The following is a 12,129-nucleotide window of genomic DNA, read 5'->3' on the forward strand; positions in this document are numbered from 1 at the left end:
CCACAACGTGTGCGAGAAGGACAGAATGAGCCTAGAGCCCCAGAGTGTGGGAGCTGACACAGAAGAAACCAGACAGGTCCAGAGGAATCTAGGAAGGCCTTGTAGTCTCCAGAAACCTGCATCTTCCTTAGTGGAAGCTTTCACTAGCTTGTGTCTGAACCAATCACTGTGGCCAAAGGAATGCAGTTCTCTGCCTGGAGACAGGGTCTGCTGTCTACAGAAGAAGATCTGGAGATGCAAAAGCCAGTGTTCATGGTTAGAGAATCCTGTGATTGAGAGTGTAGTTTTATAGTAAACCAACGCCTGTAGGTAGAAGGGAGGGGAGAGGTGGAGGAGGAGAGGAGCTGGGGAAGTGAGACTTGCTCCGTCCCCACAGGTAGCACAATGTACATGAGGTAGCGCAGCGACCAGTGGGGAACCATATTTAACATGGCTTCTACCTACACGGTTGACTGAAACTACTTTTGAAGCTCACGAAATCTTCCTTTGAGGAAGATGTCGTCTTTGTCATTGATTTAGAGTCAGTTAATTTTGCTCTTCATAGCACAGAATTGCTTTTAATTATAAGTGCATGACATTTAAAAAATTATTTAAATACAAATATTTTTATACTGAGGGGTGTGGAATGTAGGGTGTAAGATGTGGGGATGGAAGCAATGAATTTTTTTTTTTCCTGTGCTAAACTCTGCTGGAAAAACATTTTTCCTTAGTCATCCTTCTGAAAAATCAACCCTCTTGGGGATGATTGCTACTTGAAATTAAAGGACTTGACATTAAAGGCTGTTTAAAAATAATGTATCTGGCCTTGTTTCAAGTGATTGCATGATGACTTGATAGAAGTCAAGGCCCCAGTCCCTGGGTAGCTGGATACTTAGTCTGTCTATCTGCCTCTCCAAGCTCCACAGTAACCCTCTCTTCTCCACACCTAGCGGATAGGAACTGCCTTTGACCCATCTTTGTCCTGACAGCAATGCCTGGTATCTTGTTTCTGATACATCACTGGGTACAAAACTGAAGTAAATACAGATAGAAGCATTCAGATAGCGCTACACATCCTTGCTAGCAATGGTCCTGGAGAACAAAGGCAACGGCCTTAGACTCATTTCCAGGAACTGTGAGCACAACAGCTTGAGGACAACTGACTGGTGTCTGTCAACTGTTAGGAAGCAACTGGAAGCCATGACTAAAGAGGGCTTTCTGTGTAGCAACTCTTCCTGTTTTCTTCCCTCCTTTCCTCCTTCCCTCTACTCTGTCCCTCCTTTTCTTCACCTTCCCAAACAAAACCTTTCCTCTAACAGAACTCCCCCAGGCCCTCATGTGATAGCAATGCTCAGTGAGTACTTACTAGTGACTTCCTCTTTGTAGTTTTTAACTCAATAAAATGCTTAGTTAGGAACTAATACATTTGATTCAATTTTTACTTCATAATATGAACAAGCACATTATGTCTTTGAGGAAATCCATGAATGACTAAGCAGAAAGGTATAACCCTCTGTTAATCAGAAATGTCTTTATCTTTCCCTCTTCCATCTTATTTCCTAGGGCTTGGGGAGTGGGCAACAGGCCCAGACAGGCTTACCCTAAAGACTGTCCCTCTGTACAATGATTTAATCCGTGGTGATGGAGGGGGCCAATGGGAAAGGTAGACTGCCTGCTTTTTTGTTTGTTTGTTTTATTCTTCTTTCATACATTACATTCTGCAGTCTCCTTCCCCCCACTCTTCCTAGTCCTACCTTCCATCTCCCCCAGATCCACTCCTCCTCCATTTCCCAGGGAGAACAAGTTATAATAAGGCTAGGTACGCATCCTCCTAGGGAGGCAAAAGAGTCAGAGACACCTCCCTCCCATCCTGGCTCCCACCGTGAGGAGTTCACAAGAGACCAAGCTACACAACCGTAATGTCTATGCAGAGGTGAGCTGCCTATTGACTACACAAACACTCATTTGGGGGACATGAAGATCTCTTCTCCTCTGATTGTGTATCTGCCAGTGCTTCACGCCACTTACCTCTTCCCTTGCCTCTTTTTCCTTTTGAACACAGATTACTCCTCTCTCCAAACTAGGCATTTCCATCTAAATGCTTGAACAGCAAAAATACCAGCCATAGAACTAGCCTGTGGTGCTGGGAGTTACCTGAAGGGATTTGTGTGTGTGTGTGTGTGTGTATTTGTGTATGTGCGTGTGTACGTGTGTATTATTTTTATTTTATATATAAGATTTAGAAAGGCTGGTTCATATCTCTGAAGGTTACAACACTGTCAAGGCAGGAATCTTGGTTCTCTTCTGCCCCAAGGCCTAGATCCACTTTACCACTTTGCTTTCGGTGTGTGTGTGTGTGTGTGTGTGTGTGTGTGTGTGTGTGTCTGTGTCTGTGTCTGTGTCTGTGTGTCTGTGTTTATTATATGTATGTGTCTACATGAGTATGTGCATGTGTGTGTTGAAGGTGCACATGTGTATGTGCAGGTAGAGGGCAGAGGTCCACATAAGGGGTCTTTCTTAATTGTTTTTCATCTTATTTTTAAGTGAATGTTTATTGGTGACAGGGAGGTGCACTTCATGATGGGAGTGTGGAAGTCAGAGGACAACTTGCCAAGTGGTTCTCTCCTTCTACTGCATATATGCTGAGGGCCAGCCTCAGCTTGGATCCTGAGGAAGGGTTGTTTGGGACTGGTGCATAAACAACTTGGAGTCAGCTATGGATGTAAGCTGATAGTTCAGTGTTCTGCTCCAGATAGCCCTCTGCCCAACATAGCTCTCTTTTGCAGACCAAATACCAGTCTTTTATTTTGCCTAAGTTACTTCCTTAGGAATTGCATTTCAATTCAATCATTTACCCCAGGTTCCCTTTTGAGTATCCCGTGAATTGGCATTTTATAGCCTTAGCCCCTTGACTCTAAAGACAGAGTCACATGGTGGAAGAGGCAAGTTTTGCCTCTTGCTGGAGTTTGAATGTGCTCCCCCCTTCTCTTACATTATCACCAGTTTTCTGTTTTCCAACTCCTTCACCTCCGAAGCTTGGCTGTCTTGGAACTTGCTCTGTAGACAGACCTTGAACTCAGAAATCTGCATGCTTCTGTCTCCTAAATGCTGGGTTTAAAGGTGTGTACCACCATGCCTGGACCTAAGCTTTTCTTCATCTAGAATTTGCTAGGTCCCAGGCTGGACTTCAACTCAGAAATCTGCTTACCGTTGTCTCCTGGGATTAAAGTTGTGTACTACCATGCCTGGGCCTAACATTTTCATGGCCACTATTCCTCAAGATTCAGATAAAAAGTCTGTGTCTTCCAGCCTTAAGATCTGGATCACAAGTGTGCCTTCCACTTCTGAATTAGAGTCATTACAGAGTAAAAGTCCTAAATAGTCCTTGTTTAACTGCAAACACAAGCAATAAGCTCAGCTGCGTGAAATCTTGCCCTGAGATCACCACTTCCTAAATCTTTTTGTCTCCTTCCTTAAAGTCTTTCTGACAAAACCAGTTCATTAGTGCAGCTGCCTCTGTTCTTTCAGGTCCATGAAGCCCCTCACACAACTCATCCTTATTTTTTGCATAGTTGAGAAATCCTGGTAAGAACAACAACAACAACAACAACAACAAAAACCCAAACAAACAAAAAACCAGCTCTTACATTGATTTATATATTCTTGAACTCAAGTTTCCATGGTTCTTTCCCACAGCCTCAAGGGCTGTCCTGAAGGTCACAGAGCTAACCTTTATTATTCTGAGGAACACCAGAGGCATTCTTGCTTCCTGGAACCATGCTTTTTCTGATTATCATGGAGTCCTTAACTTTTGCAGGGAGAACGTTACCTGAAGGAGGAATATGAACTAAAACATATACATTATTATACAAATAAACCTTATACCTACAGCAATGGTTAGCACTCAAGAAGACCCAGCCCCTGTTGGCTCTGCTCCAGGGACAGGAACCTCATCACACTATCTCTTCTGAAGCCATACCAAACCTGACATATATTTCTCAGGAATTTCAAATTCAGGTCATCAAGCTTAGTGGCAAGCCCTTTTACCTATTGAGCCATCTTTCTAGCCTATCTATTTTTTCTTTTTTTAAGACAGGGTCTCTCAGTGAACTTGCCATTAAGTTTCAGGGATTCCCATCCCCAAGACTAGAATAGCAGACCTGTTCTACCTTTGCCCAGGTTTTATCTGGGTGCTAGGGATCTGAACTCAGGTCCTCATGCTTACACAAGTAGGCACTTTTCCTACGGAGTCATGCTGGTCTGGCTTGCTCAGATGTTAGAATTTAATTTCTCGTGCAAACATGTTGCTGGGAAAATTCTTTAAGAAGTGGCCAAGTCCCCAGGGCTCTGTCCTTATCATGGATTAATGGCATTGTGCTGAGACTGGACTCATGATAAGTGCACACTTCCTGTCACCCCATCCTTATGCTTTCTTGTCCTCCACCTTTATCATGGGCTTCAGCACCAAGAAGAACCTGTCAGATGTGGCCCTTCAACTCTGAACTTTCCAACCTCCTGAACTAAAATAAACGTGTTCTTTACCAATTTCTCAGATGCCAGTATTCTGTCATAGTGTCACAAAATGGGCTAAGACACCTGCTGTGACCCTGATTCCATAACTGTCCCCCAATTAACCATTCTCTGCTTTCACAACTAACCTCTCAAACTTCCATACCTTCCCTCCTCTTCCCCCAGTGTGGACATTTATTCACATACAAAGGCCAAGCTCAAATTCCAGTTCCACTGTAAAACTCTCCTTGTTTTTTTCTGGAAAATGTTATACTTTCACAGCTATGAACAAACACCTGGACAGTAATAACACATACCACTGTTTGGAGTGTCCCCACTAGATCAGAACTCTCTATGGGTGATGCTCATACATTGTCTGTACTTGGAACTCAGACATTTCATGCTGCTTCTGGCATCCCCGGGGCTTGAATAAATACTGTCAGACTGAATTTGGTTGTTGTATATCTGAGATGGAATTGCTTTATCGTGTCCACCTTCCTCTTCTGCTTGACACCTCAGCAGGCACTCACAAGTAAGCTGAGGCCTGAGCACAATAGAGACAATGCGGCTAGTCTTTTCTGTGTCTGTCCTTCTCTTCAGGATTCTTGCCAGTTAGGGGACCACTCCTCATGCTACCTTTCCAGTGTCTGCTTACAGTACCCTGCCCTCTTGATCTTTGAATCAAGAAGGCTCTGGATCCTGTCACCTCCATCCTGGCTGCACCCCCGCCCCAGCTCTGCTAAATGCCCTCTGTGCTCTTCACCTGCCCACAAGAATTCCATCATACTGAACACAGGAATAGAAACATTTACCTCTAGTGTGGCTGTGGGATTCAAAAGAAGGACCAAGTAAATTATCAGCACTGCCCTCTGCATGGAGGAGTGACGCACTTAACACTTAAATCATGGCTTCATTTGTATTGACACAAGACTTCTCAAGCCACTGACTTCAACATTGGCTATTTCTTTAGCCAGTTTCTTATTCTTTAAATGATTTTTAAATTAATTATTTTATTTACATCCCAAATGTTACCCCATCCATGTTCCCCAGGTTCTTCGCCCCTCCCCTTCACATCTGAGAGGATACTTCCCTCATTCCACCACAAAGCATCCCTCTTCACTGGGGTATCAAGTCTCTACAGGACCAAATAGATTTAGTGCAGAATTCTTCCAGATCTTCAAAGAAGAGCTAATACTAATAATCCCCAAAGGATTCCAAAAAGTAGAAACAGAAGGAATACTACCTAATTTACTCTATAAAGCCATTATTACTCGGGTACCTAAAACACACAAAGACCCAACCAAGAAAGAGAACTTCAGACCAATTTCACTTAGGAGTTATTGATGCAAAAAATATTCAATACAATTCTTGCAAACTGAATCCAAGAACACATCATTCACCACAATCTAGTAGGCTTCATCCCAGGTAGGCAGGGAGGGTTCAATATATAAAAATCCATCAACCTAATTCACTTTATAAACAAATTCAAAGAAAAGAGTTACATGATCATCTCATTAGATGCTGAAAAAGTCTTTGACGAAATCTAAAAGTCTTAGAGAGCAGGAATTCATGGCATATACCTAAACATAATAAAAGCAATATATAGCAAACTAAAGACCAACACAAAACTAAATGGAGAGAAACTTAAAGCAATCCCACTAAAATCAGGGACAAGATAAGACTTCCCATTCTCTCCCTATCTATTCAATATTGTACTTGAAGTTCTAGCCAGAGCAATTAGACAATGAAAGTAGATCAAGGGCATACAAATTGGGAAGGAAGAACTCAAGGTATCACTGTTTGTAGATGATATGATAATATACATAAACAACCCCAAAAATCCCATCAGAGAACAACTTCATCAAACAACTTCATCAAAGTGGCTGGATATAAAAATTAACTCAAACAAATCAATAGCCTTCCTCTACTGAAAGGATAAACAGGCTGAGAATAAATTAGGGAAACAACACCCTTCATAATAGTCACAAATAATATAAAATACTTGGTGTGACTCTAACCAATCAAGTGAAAGATCTGTATGACAAGTCTCTGAAGAAAGAAATTGAAGAAGATCTCAGAAGATGAAAAGATCTCCCATGCTCATGTATTGGCAGGATTAATATAGTAAAAAATGGTCATCTTTTTTCAAGCAATCTACAGATTGCTAAAAATTACTAATAATTACTAGTAGCAATCTGTAGATCCAAAAGCAATCTAAAGATTCAATGCAATCCCCATTAAAATTTCAACTCAATTCTTCATAGGAATTTGCAAATTCATTTGGAGTAACCAAAAACCCAGACAACTTAAAATTATTCTCAACAATAAAACAACTTCAATAAAACAATAATACAACAACTTCTGGGGGAATCAGCATCCCTGACCTCAATTTGTACTACAGAGCAATAGTGATTAAAAACTGCATGGTATTGGCACAGTGACAGACAGGTAGATCTATGGAACCGAATTGAAGACCCAGAAATAACCCACACACCTATGGTCACTTATCTTTGACAAAGGAGCTAAAACCATCCAGTGGAAAAAAGACAGCATTTTCAACAAATGGTGCCAGTTCAACTGACTGTCAGCATATAGAAGAATGCAAATTGATCTATTCTTATCTCCTTGTACAAAGCTCAAGTCCAAGTAGATCAAGGACCTCCACATAAAACCAGATATACTGAATCTTATAGACTAGAAAGTAGGGAAGAGCCTAGAACACATAAGCATAGAGGAAAATTTCCTGAATAGAACACCAATGGCTTATGCTCTAAGATCAAAAATAGATAAATGGGACATCATAAATTGCAAAGCTTCTGAAAAGCAAAGGACACTGTCAATAGGACAAAATGGCAATGAACAAATTGGGAAAAGATCTTTACCAATCCCCCATCTGACAGAGGGCTAATATTCAATATATACAAAGAACTCAAGAAGTTAGGGTCCAGAAAACCAAATAACCCTATTAAAAATTGGCTTACAAGGCTAAACAGAATTCTCAACTGAGGAATCTTGAATGGCTGAGAAGCACCTAAAGAAATTCAACATCCTTAGTCATCAGGGAAATGCAAATAAATAAATAAATGAATGAATAAATACAACCTTGAGATTCCATCTTATACCACCCAGATCAAAAACTCAGGTGACAGAAGATGGTGGTGAGGATTTGGAGAAAGAGGAACAGTCCTCCATTGTTGGTGGGATTGCAAGCTGGTACAACCACTCTAGAAGTCAGTCTGGTGGTTCCTCAGAAAATTGGACATAAGAACCTGAGGAACCACTCCTGGGCTTATACCCAGAAGATGCTCCAGCATGTAATAAGGACACATGCTCCACTATGTTCATAGCAGCCTTATTTACAATAGCTGGAAACTGGAAAGAACCCAGATGTCCTTTAAAGGCAGAATGGATACAGAAAATGTGGTATATTTACACAGTGGAGTACTACTCAGCTATTAAAAAAGGATGACTTCGCTGGGCAGTGGTGGTGCATGTCTTTAATCCCAGCACCTGGGAGACAGAGGCAGGTGGATTTCTGAGTTCGAGGCCAGCCTGGTCTACAGAGTGAGTTCCAGGACAGCCAGGGCTACACAGAGAAACCCTGTCTCAGGGGAAAAAAAAAAAAAACTCAACAACAACACTCAATGACTTCATAAAATTCGCAAGCAAATGGATGCAACTAGAACATATCATCCTGAGTGAGGTAACCCAGTCACAAAAGAACACACATGGTACGATAAGTGGATATTAGGCAAAAAGCTCAGAATACCCACAATACAACTCAGAGACCATATGAAGCACAAGAAGAACAAAGACCAAAAGGTGGATGCTTCAATCCTTCTTAGAAGGGAGAATAAAATACTCAGAGCAATAAAATATAGAAGGTAGAGGGTGGGAGGGACTTGGGAGGAAGAAAGTAGGGAGAGGTGTAAAAGGGGAGCAGGGTCAGGTATGGAAGGAAATAGGGATGATATACAGAGGGTTGGGAAATTGAACAGAGGTACATAGCAATGGGGGATAGGGAACTGGGGGCCACCAGAAAGTCCCAGATGTCAGAAAAGCAAGAGGCTCCAAGGACCCAATGGGAAACATTAGCTGAAATACCCAACAAAGGGGAGGGAGAACCTGTAGAAATCATATCCATATCCATGACCCCCAGTTAAGGGATGGGGCCACCCACTCAGAATTGCTCCTGTCTAAAGGAAATACAGAGACAAAGTGTGGAGCAGATACTAAAAAAAGGAAAGGCCATCCAGAGACTGCCCTACCTGGGGATCCATTCCACATGCAGACACCAAACCCAGACATCTATTGCTGAGATGCCAAGAAGTGCTTGCTGACAGGAGCCTGATATAGTTGTCTCCTGAGAGGCTGTGCCAGAGCCTGACCAATATAGATGCAGATGCTTGTAGCCAACCATTGGACTGAGCACTGGGACCCCAGTGGAGGAGCTAAGGAAAGGACTGAAGGAGCTGAAGGAGTTTGCAGTCCCATAGAAAGAACAACAATATCAAGCAACCAGAGCTCCCAGGGTCTAAACCACCAACCAAAGAGTACACAAGAAGGGACCCATGGCTCCAGCAACATATGTAGCAGAGGATGGCCTTGTTGGGCATTGATGGTAGTGGGGGCCCTTGATCCTGTGAAGGCTTGATGCCCCAGTGTAGGGGAATGCCAGGATGGTTGAGGATGGGTGGGTGGGGGTGGAGGAGCACCCTCATAGAAGCAGGGGGAGGGGGAACTGGATAGGGGGTTAGCACATGGGAAACCACAGAAAGGGATAACATTTGAAATGTAAATAAATAAAATGTTCGATAAAAGAATAAAAGAAATGCCATGACCAAAGCATCTTAAGGAAAAGTCAATGTCAGTGTATGGCTCCAGAGGGCTACATGTCCATGTCCATGATGGCGGGAATGCATGGTAGCAAGGTCAGAAAGCTGAGTGATCACACCTCAGCAGCATAGAAGCACGGAAGCACACCGTGAACAAGAAGTGGGTTGAGGCTCTAAAACCCCAAAGCTTGCCCAGCCCCAGACTTCCTCCAGAGAGGCTCCAAATCCTAAAGCACTGTAACCTCTCAAAGAGCACCACCCAGTGAGAGCAAATGCTCATGTACAGGAGCCTAAAGACAGTCCACATTCAAAATACCACCGAGGAGATTCTGGTACCTGCTGCAGGGAAAAATCTTAGCCATGCGCAGATTTTCTCTGACTCCTTTCTTAATTAGCTTGAGACAATTGCTATTCAAAATTATGAACCCAGACCCCCTGCTCTCCCTAGCCTTCTGTTATGCTATATGACCCCTCTTCTCACAGGTGCTCTGGATGTCATTCATGATGCCATCTGTGATGAGAGAGCAAAGGTGGGTGGGGCCTCACAGAACTACATAAGGTATCAGATTTAAATAAGCCTCCTTTCTTTATAAATACACAGCCTTAGGTATTTTGTTATAGCAATAGAAAATAGACCAAAGAAGATGGTTTCTTGGTACTTGGCTTTAAGGACATAACAAATTAACCTTGGTCTCAAATGTTAAAAAAAAAAAATGGACAGAATTAAAGGGCAAACAAATCAACAGAATAATAATTCTTATTATTAAATGTTATTAATTATTATGTAGTATAACAATCCAGCATAAAATAAATTAAAACAAATGTGTTAAAATTAAACTCTCCTCCCAGTTTTATTACATAGAAAGTTAAACTGTTATGTATAATAAATACTAGGCTTCACCAATCATGCCTCATGCAGAGAACTCTGGTCATAGCCCACAGCATGAGAGGATATGCTTGTGCCAAATACCATTTGCTGTGAGTGTATGAACACATGTAGATGGGTGTCCATGCTCATGTGTGTGTGTGGAGACTGGAGATCATCGGTGGTGTCTTCCTCTAGCATTCTCCACTTACTTTTAGGAAGGTCTCTCAGTAGACCTGAAATGTAATGACCTGGCTAGATTGGATGGCCAATGCCATTCTCTTACTCCCTGGCACTGCAATTAAAGATGTGGCAGTTACACCTGGCTTGTTTCATGGGTGCTGGGGACATGCACTTATTCTCAGAGCAAGCACCTTCTTTGGAAGCCATCTTCCCAGCCCTACCTTCCCAGACTTTGAGCAGAAGGAAACTAGACTGCTAGATTCATCTTATCCTTCCCCAGATCTCAGGGATATAGCATGCACATGCTGAGTTCCTGTCCTAAACTCTGAGCCTTGTTTCTTGCTAATAACCTCAATGAAATAATGTAGTTACAGTTTATGATATTTTTCTTGTTTCCAAAAAGGATAATTGAAATATTGAAATTTTAGTTAAAAAAAAAAAAAAAAAAAAAAAAAAAAACAAAAACCAAAAACCAACCAAACAAACAAACAAAAAAAAAACCCTTAAACCATTGTACTTACAAACACTTCTGTTCCTAGCCATAGGAAAAACAGTTATGGTTTTAACTGAAAAACATCACCCAAGGGGGTTCCTGTGTCATTTGACTCAGGTTCTTTGGGGGCTGAGGGATTGTTTTTCTATGTGGAAAAGGTTAGGGGAACCTGTAACAGTAAATGGAATTGTGAACTGTTAATCCACTCTGAGCTCCCAGTGGGTGATTGCACTTCTTGCCACCTGTCAGAGTTCTCTGGATTCAAGAATGAAAGCACACCACACCACACACACACACACACACACACACACACACACACACACACCGTTCATATTTTGATATGCCTTGACTATCTCAATGGCTGGGGATTTCCAAACCTCCCCAAGGATAACACACACTCCCCTCCAGCATTCCTGAGTTAACACTTTCTAAATCTATGTTTTATCTTTGCTGCCCTGTTTCCTTCTGGCCATCCCTCCAATGGGGTCACTTTCCCTTAGCACCTAAGTTGCTAGATGATTTCTCTCCTGCAGTGCCTAAATTAGATCTCCCTGCTTCCAGAGTCATGGCAATTCTGTTCCTTCTCTCCTCTGGGTTTCTTGCCCAGGAATCCTAAAAGTTCTGCCTCATTCACCCTGTCCAGCCATTGGCTGTTGGTTCTTTACTAATTAATCAAAAACCAATTGGGGACAGGAAACCTCAGAGTCTGGACATGCAGATTCCTGTGTGATTTTGGAGAGCTGAATTAAGACAAAGCATTAGAACCGATCCCCAACAGGAACCAGCACCTTCCTCTTTCTCCATCCTTCCAGGTCCCTTTCAGAGAGCCCAAGAGCATCCTGGGACTGAGGTACCTCAGTGCACAGCAACCTCAGAGCACAGCATTCCCAATCCATAGCACTTCATTTCTGTCTTCTCTACTTCCTCCTTGAACTTCGTCTATAACTCTCTTCAACCCCAGAACTTTCTCTGGTGACATTTATTCAGACTAAAGCCATAGATGCAAACTCCCTCCAAAATAATTTAATAACTTAAAAAATGTTCTGATGTTTCTTTGGACCAGGCCCACCTCCAGCATGCCCACATAGACCACTAGGCAGAAGTAGGTTGCCATGGGTCTCCCATGTCCTCCTCACCATGATTACCAATGTGAAGCACTTTGATGACATTTTTATGATTCCATCTCAGGAATGTTTTGTGGAGCCTTATGATTGTTTCCCTAGTTGTTTCCAGTTTTCAAGCATTTACTCCATTAGTTTCTGCAT

Source organism: Mastomys coucha, unplaced genomic scaffold (assembly GCF_008632895.1).
Source record: "Mastomys coucha isolate ucsf_1 unplaced genomic scaffold, UCSF_Mcou_1 pScaffold14, whole genome shotgun sequence".
Lineage (NCBI taxonomy): Eukaryota > Metazoa > Chordata > Mammalia > Rodentia > Muridae > Mastomys > Mastomys coucha.